Genomic DNA, 10735 nt, shown 5'->3' on the forward strand with positions numbered 1-10735 from the left:
CTTTGGTGTTCTCATGCCCAGCAGTGCTTGAGGTCTACCAGAGACGCAGTCACGGTGTGTGTGTGGTGGGAGGTGTGGGGTAGGGGAGGCCATGCACTGCCTAGGATTGAACTCAGGACTTTACACATGTGTGCAATATGCTCTACTACATTAGCTGTCTTCCCAGCTCCTCGAGATAGAGTTTAAATGTGGATTTTCATTAGATGCTTATAAGCAAGAATGTAAAATTCAGAGCGTGGACATTCTTCCTTGTCTTTGTTTTTAAAGTATTCATCCCAGTGCAGCCACTTAAGCCCACCATGGTATTTCCCTGGTTGGGACCCAGAGTGCTGGAAACAGCAAGCAGCCTCCTTAGTAGTATCTGCAGCCCAGGACTTCTATGTGCTGTTCTAAGGACCTTGGAGACCAGTTTTTTCGTGGGCATTCCTATTTGTTCTCACACTGTCCCCAATCCCGGGCCCCACACAGGAATTTGAGGTGCTTTCAGAAAGTTCCAGGACACAGTGACCATGGTCCATATTGGCCAAGTCATCATATTCCTCTGCACCAAGTTGCAGAACAGGGAGCATGTGACTGAGACCCTAGGCAGGGCCAAGTTCAAGTTCCCTGGCCAGGAGATCCACATCTCTAAGAAGTGGGGCTTTATCAAGTTCAATGTGGATGAATTTGAAATCATGGAGGCTGAAAAGCAGCTCGTCCCAGATGGTGATGGGGTCAAATATAAGCTTAATCATGGGCTTCTGAACAAATGGTGGGCACTGTTCTCCTGAGTCTTGGAGCTGCCCTGCCTCCCCTCCAAGTCCTTGATCCCTCCTTCCAGCCCTCACTGCCCCACCCCATCTCACCACAATAAGCACTACTTGTTAATTAAAAAGTAACAGAATAAAACGTTCCTCCCCAAAAGATCATTGAATACCTTGGAGGAAAAGCTGTTGATTCCCTTAATGAAACAAAATGTCTTGATTTATCAGAACAATGTGTTCAGGTCTCATATTCAAAGGAACACAGTTTAGATAAAGACTGAGCAAGATGAAATTATGCTTTGTACAAAACCTAGGATTATCAGGGATGCTTCTTCAAGAATAATATATAACCTTTCTTTTCCATCAATACATATTTATGACAATCAATGTTGTTTTGAGTCGATAACAGAATTCCAGGATCTATAATCGTATCATGTAATTTCTTGATCTAGTGTGTGCGTGAATAGAAAGAGATCAAAGCAAAACTCATTTTTCACATGGAAATGAAAAGCAATGAAGAAACAAAGATAACTACATATGTTTTGCTCAATCCCGTTAAAATGGTTTGCACAAGGTGGATGAAGGTTCCATCCCTGGCACTCCATATGGTCACTCTCAGGAGTAAGCCCCGAGCACACAGTCACAAGTAAGTCCCGAGGTCTGCTGTGTGCAGCCCCAAAACAAAACAAAACAAATATTTTAATGAATTTCTCAAATTTAAAACATTTTTATTATATTTAAGACCTGTTGATTGATGAACTACTTTAATATTTTTCTCTTGGAAATACAGCAGGTGTGTACACACATAATTTAATTCATTTCTCACATATAGGACCACTTAAATTGAATAAAAACAGGCTTTTAATCTCACAACATTAGGAAAGCAGCATGTAGAAAAGAATTAGAGCATAGATTTGGCAGTAAAATAAAATGTCATAATTGATTCCTTTATCTATTCTTTTCCAGCTTTATGGAGAACTAAATTAGGTGGTAAAGATAGTAAAGTGAGCCAATCATAATTCCCCCCAATATTTCAGTTTTTAAAAATAATTTATTTTTAAGGTATTTACAGGGTGCCTAGCTCTGCACTCAGAAATCTCTCCTGGTGTGATCAGATGAGATGGAACTGGGGATGGAACCCTAATTAGCTGCATGCAGGGCAAATACTATACCCACCACACTATTTCTCTGTCTCCCCAAACATTGCATTTTAAAAATGAGTCAGTGAATTTTAAAAAATTAATTTTGGTTTGGGGAACACAGCAAGCAGTGCTCAGGATTTACACCTGGCTCTGCACTTAGGGATCACTCCTGGTGGGCTTGGGATACCACATGGGGTGCCAGGGATTAAACCCAGGTTGGCCATCTGCAAGGCAAGTACCTTACCCACTGTGCTTCTCTCTAGCCCCAGTGATCTGTTTATCTACATGACTCCAACACTTACTTTTAACTTGTAATTTTAGTCTTTTTTTCCTCTATGGCACACAACCTACAATTAATTCAGTCTCTTTCAATTTAGAAAATCAAGTCTCCCCAGAGTGACCTGTGCTTATAACTGCATTTTGAAAGCCATGAAGCCATTATATAAGTACAATCCTGTTGCCACAGCAATAGACTTAGAACCCTTCAATGCCACAAACGGTGCAAATAATAAGTTTCTGAAAGGAATTTTCACCCACAAAATTAACTGATGACCTGTAGAATTGATTCTACTTCCCTGAGGATGTATTAAATGTCTTTTAAAAAATTTTACAAATAATGAATTTTTTTACTATAAACATTGTATCACTGTATCACTCTCATCCTGTTGTTTATTGATTTGCTTGAGCAGGCGCCAATAACGTCTTCATGTGTTCCTGTTGCATGCTAATGTACCTGATGGCATCTGCTCACTCCAGGAACACTAAGAGCATGTTGTTGTTACTGTTTTCGGCATACCAAATATGTCAGGGGTACCTTGCCAGATTCTGCCATGCAAGGGAAAAAAATTAAATTTAATTTAAATTTAAATTAAGAGGTCACACGGCCACAAATGCGGCTGCATGCTCCAGAAAAAATTGCATTGCTCTCTTATGGAAGCTTTGCTTTATAGTCTCTGGATCTTGGCCGTTGATGAGATTACATGGCGCCGGAGGGAGTTTGTGGGTGTGACTGCAAAGCTACTGGAAAACTGGTGATCTGGATGGAGGAGGCCCAGTCCTGATCCGAACAGGCTTGGAGATCTCTGCCACAGGTCCCGCATGCCTGGGTTCCTCTGTCGGTTCCTTCATGGGTGAAGCTCGTCCGAGCATCAAGAGAGAGGCCTTGAGCATGGCTGTGGCTGGGTTCTGGAGGTTTTCAGCTGCTAGGGCTCTGCTTGGGGTGGGGAGGGAAACTCAATCCGCCCCTCTTCCAGGGGCCCCTAGTGAAGACAACCTGGTGCAGGAACAGGAGATTCTGCCACTCTAAACACTATTAGCACTAATTTTTGAAGTACTAAAATATTTCATGTCTATGTGTTTTATAAACTTTGTTTAAACACTTGGAAGCTAATGTGTCAGCTTAATTTTCTATACTTCTAGCAGTTTAGCTTCAGTTGACCAAATACATTATTTTGATTTACTGATTTCAAAAACATCTTCCTATGCTAGGATTTTCTATTGATAATATCTATTTTCAAATGATAAATGTTATCCATATCACCCAATACATTCATGCTATATTTATTTCTACTTTAAAATAGTTCCTATGTTACTTCTCCTAGATCAGACCACATAAAAAATGAAATTTCTTTTAGTTTATTCGGTGAAAATTATATAATGCTAATACATCCTATCCAGACAAGGCACTGTTTTCAATTCAGACAGACGTAAATATACTATATAAAATATTTACAATTAAAGCAGTGTATTTTATGTCCTTCTCATATCATTTTCCAGGTTGACATTAAAGTCATTGTTTGGCATTCCGGTAATTAGATCATAAATTAAGCATATATTGTCCTTTATACGAGGGAAATAAATAATGTCAGTATTTTAAAATATTAACTTTGAAAGCTAAGTAATGCACATTGTTACTGCCATCTAGTGCTGAAAGGAGAGAAAAGAGTGGGTGGAATGTGGTTATGACAAAGGAAGCAGAGTACAGAGCCACCTAGTGATGATTTTAGCATTTTTCCCCAAAATTTTATTTTGTGAAAACATGGTGATTTACGAAGTTATTCATAGTTGGCCCTATAGATACGATATTCGATTACCAATCCCACCATCAGTTAAATCTTCCCTCCACCAGTGTTCCCAGGTTCCCTCTCTTACCGTTCCCCCTCCCCCCAAGCCTGGCATTTTTTAAAGTTTGCTATAGCACAGCGGGTAGGGCATTTGCCTTGCACACGGCCAACCCGGGTTTGATTCCTCTGTCCCTCTCGGAGAGTCCTGCAAGCTACTAAGAGCCAGCCTGGCAAGCTACCCGTGGCGTATTCAATATGCCAAAAACAGTAACAACAAGTCTCATAATGGAGACGTTACTGGTGCCCGCTTGACAAAATCGATGACCGGTGGGATGACAGTGATGCAGTGACACAGTGAAATTTTGGTCTCATTATTTCAGTGTCGTTGACTCTGATTTGGATATTTAGCTCTATTATTCCTTAATGTCACAGATGTATCTTGACCCTTGCCTCCTGCAACTTCTCATCTGTCTCTTCTCGCCCCACACTCCATTCATTATCTTTCCTTCTCCTCTCTATACTTTGGGAGCAAGGGTGATCTCAGAATTCCCCCTTTAAACCATTGCATGTCCTCACCCAGTTGCTCTAAATACCATGTATAGGTGATATCAATTCATGTTTCTCCTTCTTCTGGCTTACTTGCTTCGTTTAACATATCTTCCAGTTCTACCCATGATGCAGCAAATTGCATGACTTCATTTCCTGAATGCTGTGTAGTATTTCATTGTCTATTTATACCATATCTTCATGATGTGCATTTCAATTCTGCCATATCCAATAGGAATGGACAATTGTGCTTAGATGTGCCAATATATAAAACATTAAAACTTTTCAGATATTGGAGACAGTGGTGGTGACAAGTATACCCCAATGAAAGGTTGGGTGTTGGAACATTGTATTACTGAAGCCCAATGATGAACAACTTTGTAACTGTTAATCTTATGCTGAGTCCATAAAAAATTTCAGATAGTATCTCATTTTATTGAAGCCTAAAATCTTGATTCTCTAAAGCAAAGACCACCAAACCATTGTCTGTAGGTTGAATTCAGCCTTCCAGTTATTTTAGTATAATGCATAAACTAATACTGGTTTGTTTTGACATATTTACATAGTTGAAAAAGTTAAAAAGAAGATTCATACTTTGGATATATAAAATTTGCTGTAATTCTGATCTCATTGTCCATACATTAGGTTTACTTGGAACACAACCATGCACATTATTTTAAGCATTGCCTGTGTTAGCTTAGAGCTTATAGTGAAGTTGCATTTACATGTGGCCTGTCAAGCCTAAAATATTTACTGATCTGGACATTTACAGAAAAATTTTGCTGATCACTGCTCTGAAAGATGTTGAATTTTAGAATACACCTAAGAAAGTTCATATGCATATGTTCTAATTTAGTATGTCATATATATTTACAGGTGTGTATCTGTTGCACAAATTGTAGTTTATTTGATACATCTTTTACTGTATTATTTCTTCAGTTCAGATTAAACATCACTTCCCATAAATATATGTTCTTTTATATAGGTCCAAACTTAAGAAATCTGTCTAGGGTACAATTTTATTTTCATTTAAGCCCCATTATTCTTTTCTTAGCCCTTCCTAGATAGCTTTTTCTTATTCTTTCCTAGATTAATCCTGAGCACATAAAACCTACAAGAAATTCCTGCGACCTATATAAATATGGATATATCTGGATATTATACCACCTGCTTACTGAATTCATTAGAAATTCTTTAAGTTTAATGATTTATAGTTAATTCTGTGTCATAGCAATTTAAATAGATAATGGTAACGCACTAGGAAAGAATGGCTTATCTTCCTGATAACATACACCTGCTAGGTGTAGTTTTGACTACATCACAAATGAAAGCCCTTAAAAATCAGGCTGATATTATTTTTATTAAGTAGGGAAAAGGTGTCAATCAGACATTTCCCAATTAATATTGCTTTAGTTAGATAGTAGTAGGGTATGTATTTGCTATCTGGTTAAGACAACATCAAATCAGTGAGAAGTCTAAAAATTACCTTCAGGTGCCAAGAATCTAGTGCAGTGGTAGAACATTTGCCTTGCATGTGTGAGATCCTGGGTTCAATTCCTAATAACTTTTAAAAAAAGAATTGCCTTTATGGCTGGTGAGATAGTTAAGCATATATATGTGAAATTCTGAATCCCTGGCACTGTGTGCTCCTAACTACTTCCTGGCATGACCCCTTTTTTAAAAATTAATCATACTTAGTTTTCCATGTAATATAGAGGGTTAAAATCTATCAGTGAATTTGAACTAATAACTACCATAATAAATATAAATAATATCCAGGTGATTATTAAGCAGTATGTCTATACTAACAGACTTTTGAACTATGATACTTTTCTACTGTATCTACTAAGTATTTCCCTTGGTAGTACATACTTACTTCTCAGAGAGCCCAGCAAGCTACCGAGAGTGTCCTGCCCGCACAGCAGAGTCTGGCAAGCTCCCCATGGTGTATTCAATGTGCCAAATACAGTAACAATAACAGTTCTCATTCCCCTGGCCCTGAAAGAAGCCTCCAATCATTAGGAAAAATGAGTAAGGAGAAGCTGCTAAAATCGCAGGGCTGGAATGAGTAGAAACGTTATTGGTGCCCGCTTTAGTAAATCGATGAATAACGGAATGACAATGATACAGTGATCTGCATTACACTGTTGAAGAGTATTTCACCCTATTTTTGAGACATTTTTACAAAGGCCTTTCAGGACTGATGTATGCACACCTCTGTTCATTGCAGCACTTGGTACAATAACAAAATAATAGAAACAACACAAATGCCCAACTATGGATGAATGGATCAAGAAGTTATGGTATATGGAATATTATACAGCGATAAGAAAGAATAAAATTATGCAATTTGTCACAACAAGGATGGAACTTAGAGAAGATCGTGGTGAGTGAAGTCAGCCAGAATGAAAGGGATAGATACAGAAAGATCTTTCTCATATGTGGAATTTAAACATACACAGCAATGTAGCCAAACAGGGCCAAAAGGAACATAATGGAGGAATTGATCAGTGGCAAGGGGATAGAGAGAAAAATATGAAGGGGAATTGAGAGACACAGCAGTGAGTCCCATAAGACAGCAGCTCACTAAAGATCTTTCTGGACCTCATACAGAGTCAATTCCACCAGGGCACCTCAGATGGAGTGGGTTGGCCCTCTCCGCCTGTTCTAGCTGAAACCCCAATGGCCATGAGCTTCCAAAAGCAAAACTCAGGTATGAGGATTCAAAGACTAAGACTTCAGGCCACAAGGCAGCAGCGGATATGGGCCAGCCCTTTCTGTCTCCCCACCTGTTTGGGGTCCTGGCTGTCATGCCCACAATCTGCCTCTGGGTGCCATATCAGGGCATCAATGGCCTTGATCCAGAAACTCCCAAATGAATCTCAACATGGATTAGCTCCCAACAGAGATGTCTCTGGACCCCAACCATTTACAGTTTTAGAATTCCAGAAGCACGTGGCCACTTTTGCTGGCACACGACCTCTCATGATCACAAGCACAATACTCATATACTCATAATATCATGATACTCATAATAAACAATAGAAAATAAATTATCTAGCATCTGCCCATGGCAGGCAGGCTTGAATGGTGGTGAGAAAAATTGAAATAATGGTGGTGGGAAGGTGTAATAGCAGTGGGACTGGTGTTGAAATATTGAATGTAATCAATTAATGTGAACAAACTTATGAAAAAATAATGAAGGGGAAGGGATTCTTTGGGGGGGAGGTGGATACACTGGTGATGGGTGTCGTGTTGCAATTGTGTGCATAGAAAACCATTATTATTAACAGTATTATAAATTAGATATTTACAACAACTTTTATAGCATCAGTAAATATTTTTAAAGGATCCTTCTTCCAAACCGCAGAGTCAACAACACTGAAATCATGAGACCCAAACATTGACAAGCAATTTTTAATAGGTGCCTGTTAAGGTGCAAGCTGGGGGGTGAGAGGGTAGGGGAGGGAACCTCAGAACACTGATGAAGAGAAGTTCACACTAGTTGTAAGATTTGTGCTGGAACACTATGTCTAAAACTCAACTATGAATAACCTTGTAACTCATGGTACTTTAATAAGTGAAATAAAATTAAAATTTAAAAAAGATAGCTCCATCACAGGTACTTAATTATGCTTACCAAAAAAAGAGAGGGGGTTTACAGGGATGAAAAAATAAAACATTTATTGGCATTTCTATCACTGTATCACTGTAATCCCGTTGTTCATCAATTTGCTCGAGCATGCACCAGTAATGTCTCCATTCGTCCTAGCCCTGAGATTTTCCCAACAGCATAGTGTAATCCCATTAATGGCCAAGATCCAGAGACTATAAAACAAAGCTCCCAGAAGAGAGCGACGCAGAGTCTTCTGCCACCGTGCCTGGCTGTCTTCACAGAGACCCCTCGGGGGGGGGGGGCAGGTTGGGTTTTCCTGCCCGCCCCATGCAGAGCACCGGCAGCCAAAGACCTCCAGAACCCAGCCACAGCCATGATCAAGGCCACTCTCCACATTCATGGAAGAGCCTCACGCATTAAGGAACCATCAGAGGAACCCAAGTGTGCGGGACCCGGGACTGAAATCTCCAAGCCTGCTCAGTTTGGGACTGGGCTTCCTCCACCCAGATCCCCCATTTTCCAGTAGCTAGGCAGTCACACCCTCAAACTGCCCAGGCGCCATGTAATCCCATCAACAGCCAACATCCAGAGACTATAAAACAAAGCTCCCGGGAGCGTGGCTGCCCTCTTGTTGTCTAGTTCTCCCTCTAGGAGAACCTGGCAAGCTATCGAGAGTATCCAGCCTGCACAGCAGAGTCTGGCAAGCTCCCTGTGGCATATTCGATATGCCAAAAATAGTAACAACGATGAGTCCTGATGTGCATGAGGCTGCCTTGCTGCTGTGTTCTCACAGGAAAGAGCAGGGGACATCTTGTGTCTCTGAAAGGCATTTCTAAAGGGTTAAAAAATGGCATAGAAATTCTGTTCGTATTGCTTAAGGAGGACAGGATAACCCCATCTTGCTTATCTGAATATTTTAAAAGTACGGTGATTCTCTGTAAAATGGAAATAAACTCAAAAAGAAGATTAAAATGCATGCAGAGGGGGGTATGGTGCTGTCAGTGGGCCAAACTATATCTGCAGAGTGAATGCATCAGCAGCCTGATGGTGCCTTCAGGCTACCAGACACCCCCAAAATTGCCTCTGTGCCTCTGGCCAGACCTCAGCAACTAAGGACCAAATTTCATAAGAAATTAAATGGCCAAAATGGAGTCATGCCCACAAATCACCTCAGGCTCAGCTATACAAGCTCATTTTTGGCCTTGCTTCAGAGACCCATAAATTAATCTTGAAAGAGATCAAAAGCCGCTGTTAATCTCAGACCTACACAAGGCTGAGCAGACGAGGGTAAATTGGATGAGGGAGGGACGGGTTAGCCTGGTACCCATCAAAGCAAAGCCCCCAGCAGACACTTGCTTCCACAATCCAAAATCACTTCCATGCCCTCAACCAAATTTCACTGTCTCAGGACAGACCTCACCAAAATATTAACCTGTGAAAATTTGGATATGTGGGTCTTGTGATAGAAATCTCCAAGCTTTCTCAGATTTGGGATGGGTTATCTTTACCCACTTCCCTATACTCCAGGGAGCACCAGTAATCACCCCCATGAACCAACTCCAACACCACCATATAAGCTCTTCTACAAGTCATGCTTCAGAGACCCATAAATAAATCTTAAAAGAGATCAAAAGCCATAGTTAATCTCGGACCCGCACATGGCTGAACAGACCAGGGTTAAACATAGGGTGATGGGTCAGCCAGTGCCCACCCAAGCAAAGCCCCCAGCAGCCTTCTCAACAATCCAAAATTGCCACCATTACCCTGGCCTGACTCCATCATCTTAGGATGGACCTCACCAAGATATAAACTGCTGAAAATACGAGTATGCAGGTTTTGTGACTGAAATCTCCCGGCTTTCTCAGTGTTGGGATGGGCTACTTTCCCCCACCTCCTTGTACTTCCAGAAGCCTCTGCAGTTATGTCCACACCCACAAAGCTTCCAAGCAGTTAAAAAGCTACTCTAGCCTTACCATCTCAATAAAAATACTGAATGCTGGGGCCGGAGCGATAGCACAGCGGGTAGGGTGTTTGCCTTGCACGCGGTTGGCGGGGGTTCGATCCCCAGCATCCCATATGGTCCCCCAAGCACCGCCAGGAGTAATTCCTGAGTGTAAAGCCAGGAGTAACCCCTGAGCATCGCTTGGTTGTGACCCAAAAAGAAAAAAAAATACTGAATGCCATGAACAAACATGATGACTTCTTAGTACCTGTATTGCAAACTATAATGCACAAAAATAGAGGGAGGCTGAGGGTAGAGGGTAGGGTGTTAGGGGATAGTGGGAGGAAAATTGGGGACATTGGTGGTGGAAAATGTTCTCTGATGGTGGAGGGATAGGTGTTGGACCATCGTATACTGAAACCCAATCATGAAAAGCTTTGTAATGATCTATCTCATAGATATTCAATTTTAAAAAAATTAAAGTATTGTGGAGTTTATGCCTCCTTCAGTCAGCTTAATCAGTGACTGAATAAATAGCAGTATTCCTACATTAAAAATGCACACAGGAATTATGATAACTTATTTGCTTATTTTACTGAATCACCGTGAGGTAAATGCAGAGGCACAAAGTTGTTCATGATTGAAATTTAGTCATACAATTTTCCTACACCCATCTCTTCACC

The 10735-nt window shown here is 40.7% G+C and overlaps 1 non-coding gene across 1 annotated transcript; it reads left to right on the plus strand.

Annotated features, from left to right (window-relative positions):
- Positions 1-278: 278 nt before the first annotated feature.
- Positions 279-410, plus strand: LOC129400635 (small nucleolar RNA SNORA70). The gene has a single exon (XR_008627830.1). It is a non-coding gene; the product is annotated as a small nucleolar RNA SNORA70 (small nucleolar RNA).
- The last annotated feature ends 10325 nt before the right edge of the window (positions 411-10735 follow it).

This window comes from Sorex araneus, chromosome X (genome assembly GCF_027595985.1).
Source record: "Sorex araneus isolate mSorAra2 chromosome X, mSorAra2.pri, whole genome shotgun sequence".
Classification (NCBI taxonomy): domain Eukaryota; kingdom Metazoa; phylum Chordata; class Mammalia; order Eulipotyphla; family Soricidae; genus Sorex; species Sorex araneus.